We start from the raw sequence: 4,282 nt of genomic DNA, 5'->3' as shown, positions 1-4,282 counted from the left end.
CTCGGGCAGCCGCCCAAGATGAGCCCACCTTCCTTGCGGAATGGGCCTTAACAGATTTAGGCTGTGGCAGGCCTGCCACAGAATGTACAAGTTGAATTTTGTTACAAATCCAACGAGCAATCGACTGCTTAGAAGCAGTGCCGTCCTTTAAATGTATATTTTTAAGGCTCTGACAACGTCCAACAACTTGGAGTCCTTCAAGTCGTCTGTAGCCGCAGGCACTACAATAGGCTGGTTCAGGTGAAACGCTGATACCACCTTAGGGAGAAAATGCGGACGCGTCCGCAGCTCTGCCCTATGTCGAATGGAAAATTAAATAAGGGCTTTTATAAAACAAAGCCGCCAGTTCAGATACTCTCCCGGCCGAAGCCAGGGCCAGTAACATAGTCACTTTCCATGTGAGATATTTCAAATCCACCTTCTTTAGTGGTTCAAACCAATTGGATTTGAGGAAATCTAAAACTACATTTAGATCCCACGGTGCCACCTTAGGCACCACAGGAGGCTGTATATGCAGTACTCTTTTGATAAAAATCTGGACCTCAGGGACTGAGGCCAATTCTTTTTGGAAGAATATTGATAGGGCCGAAATTTGAACCTTAATAGATCCCAATTTGAGACCCATAGACAATCCTGATTGCAGGAAATGTAGGAAAACGACCCAGTTGAAATTCCTCCATCGGAGCACTCCGCTGCTCGCACCACGCAACATATTTTCGCCAAATACGGCGATAATGCTTCGCGGTGACTTCCTTCCTTGCCTTTATCAAGGTAGGAATGACTTCTTCTGGAATGCCTTTTCCTTTTAGGATCTGGCATTCAAACGCCATGCCGTCAAACGCAGCCGCGGTAAGTCTTGAAAAAGACAAGTACCCTGCTGAAGCAGGTCCCTTCTCAGAAGTAGAGGCCACGGATCGTCCGTGACCATCTCTTGAAGTTCCGGGTACCAAGTCCTTCTTGGCCAATCCGGAGCCACTAGTCTTACTCCTCTTTGCCGTATAATCCTCAATACCTTTGGTATGAGAGGCAGAGGAGGAAACACATATACCGACTGGTACACCCAAGGTGTTACCAGCGCGTCCACAGCTATTGCCTGCGGATCTCTTGACCTGGCGCAATACCTGTCCAGTGTTTTGTTGAGGCGAGACGCCATCATGTCCACCATTGGTTTTACCCAACGGTTTAATAGCATGTGGAAAACTTCTGGATGAAGTCTCCACTCTCTCGGGTGAAGGTCGTGTCTGCTGAGGAAGTCTGCTTCCCAGTTGTCCACGCCCGGGATGAATACTGCTGACAGTGCTATCACGTGATTCTCCGCCCAGCGAAGGATCCTGGCAGCTTCTGCCATTGCCCTCCTGCTTCTTGTGCCGCCCTGTCTGTTTACATGGGCGACTGCCGTGATGTTGTCCGACTGGATCAACACCGGTCTTCCTTGAAGCAGAGGTTCCGCCTGGCTTAGAGCATTGTAGATTGCTCTTAGTTCCAGAATGCTTATGTGAAGAGACTTTTTCAGGCTCGACCACACTCCCTGGAAATTTGTTCCCTGTGTGACTGCTCCCCAGCCTCTCAGGCTGGCATCCGTGGTCACCAGGATCCAATCCTGCATGCCGAATCTGCGGCCCTCCAATAGATGAGCCTCCTGCAACCACCACAGAAGGGATACCCTTGTCCTCGGCGACAGGGTTATCCGCAGGTGCATCTGAAGATGCGACCCTGACCATTTGTCCAACAGATCCCTTTGCATGGAATCTGCCGAAAGGGATTGCTTCGTAAGAAGCTACCATTTTTTCCCAGGACTCTTGTGCATTGATGTACAGACACCTTTCCTGGTTTTAGGAGGTTCCTGACCAGGTCAGATAACTCCTTGGCTTTTTCTTCGGGAAGAAAAACCTTTTTCTGAACTGTGTCCAGAATCATCCCCAGGAACAGCAGACGAGTTGTCGGCATTAATTGGGATTTTGGAATATTCAGAATCCATCCGTGCTGCTTTAACACCTCTTGAGATAGTGCTAAACCCATCTCTAGCTGTTCTCTGGACCTTGCCCTTATTAGGAGATCGTCCAAGTATGGGATAATTAATACGCCTTTTCTTCGAAGAAGAAATATTATCTCGGCCATTACCTTTGTAAAGACCCGAGGTGCCGTGGACAAACCAAACGGCAGCGTCTGAAACTGATAGTGACAGTTTTGTACAACGAACCTGAGGTACCCCTGGTGTGAGGGGTAATTGGAACGTGGAGATACGCATCCTTGATGTCCAAGGATACCATAAAGTCCCCTTCTTCCAGGTTCGCTATCACTGCTCTGAGTGACTCCATCTTGAACTTGAACTTCTTTATGTACAGGTTCAAGGACTTCAGATTTAGAATAGGCCTTACCGAGCCATCCGGCTTCGGTACCACAAAAAGAGTGGAATAATACCCCTTCCCTTGTTGTAGAAGCGGTACCTTGACTATCACCTGCTGAGAATACAGCTTGTGAATGGCTTCCAAAACCGTCTCCCTTTCTGAGGGGGACGTTGGTAAAGCAGACTTCAGGAAACGGCGAGGTGGCTCTGTCTCTAATTTCAACCTGTACCCCTGAGATATTATCTGCAGGATCCAGGGATTTACCTGCGAGTGAGCCCACTGCGCGCTGTAATTCTTGAGACGACCGCCTACCGCCCACGAGTCCGCTTGCGAAGCCCCAGCGTCATGCTGAGGCTTTTGTAGAAGCCGGGGAGGGCTTCTGTTCCTGGGAAGGAGCTGCCTGTTGCTGTCTCTTCCCTCGTCCTCTGCCTCGTGGCAGATATGAATAGCCCTTTGCTCTCTTATTTTTAAAGGAACGAAAAGGCTGCGGTTGAAAGGTCGGTGCCTTTTTCTGTTGGGGAGTGACTTGAGGTAGAAAGGTGGATTTCCCGGCCGTAGCCGTGGCCACCAAATCCGATAGACCGACCCCAAATAACTCCTCTACGCATCGCCTGTCCACTGTCGTGTCCATAAAGCTCTTCTGGCCGAAATGGACATAGCACTTACCCGTGATGCCAGTGTGCAGATATCTCTCTGTGCATCACGCATATAAAGAAATGCATCCTTTATTTGTTCTAACGACAGTAAAATATTGTCCCTGTCCAGGGTATCAATATTTTCGATCAGGGACTCTGACCAAACTACCCCAGCACTGCACATCCAGGCAGTCGCAATAGCTGGTCGTAGTATAACACCTGCATGTGTGTATATACCTTTTTGGATATTTTCCATCCTCCTATCTGATGGATCTTTAAGTGCGGCCGTCTCAGGAGAGGGTAACGCCACTTGTTTTGATAAGCGTGTTAGCGCTTTGTCCACCCTAGGAGGTGTTTCCCAGCGCTCCCTAACCTCTGGCGGGAAAGGGTATAAAGCCAATAACTTCTTTGAAATTAGCAGTTTTTTATCGGGGCACCCCACGCTTCATCACACACGTCATTTAATTCTTCTGATTCGGTAAAAACTACTGGTAGTTTTTTCACACCCCACATAATACCCTGTTTAGTGGTACCTGTAGTATCAGCTAAATGTAACATCTCCTTTATTGCCAAAATCATATAACGTGTGGCCCTACTGGAAAATACGGTTGATTCGTCACCTTCACTACCGGAATCAGTGCCTGTGTCTGGGTCTGTGTCGACCGACTGAGGCAAGGGGCGTTTTACAGCCCCTGACGGTGTTTGAGGCGCCTGGACAGGCACTAAGTGAGTGTCCGGCCGCCTCATGTCGGCAAACGACTGCTTAAGCGAGTTGACGCTATCCCGTAATTCCACAAATAAAGGCATCCATTCTGGTGTCGACCCCCTAGAAGGTGACATCCTCATATTTGGCAATTGCTCCGCCTCCACACCAATAACGTCCTCATACATGTCGACACACACGTACCGACACACAGCAGACACACAGGGAATGCTCTATACGAAGACAGGACCCACTAGCCCTTTGGGGAGACAGAGGGAGAGTCTGCCAGCACACACCAAAAAGCGCTATATATGACAGGGATAGCCTTATGATTAAGTGCTCCCTTATAGCTGCTTTTATATTAATATATTGCCATTTATTTTGCCCCCCCTCTCTGTTATACCCTGTTTCTGTAGTGCAGTGCAGGGGAGAGACCTGGGAGCCTTCCTGACCAGCGGAGCTGTGACAGAAAATGGCGCCGTGTGCTGAGGAGATAGGCCCCGCCCCTTTTCCGGCGGGCTCGTCTCCCGCTATTTAGTACATTTAGGCAGGGGTAAATATCTCCATATAGCCTCTGGGGCTATATGTGAGGTATT

The sequence above is a fragment of the Pseudophryne corroboree genome, chromosome 3 (assembly GCF_028390025.1).
Source record: "Pseudophryne corroboree isolate aPseCor3 chromosome 3, aPseCor3.hap2, whole genome shotgun sequence".
In the NCBI taxonomy this organism is placed as follows: Eukaryota; Metazoa; Chordata; class Amphibia; order Anura; family Myobatrachidae; genus Pseudophryne; species Pseudophryne corroboree.
The sequence above is the reverse complement of the archived record's forward strand: the minus strand, read 5'-3'. Positions refer to the sequence as shown.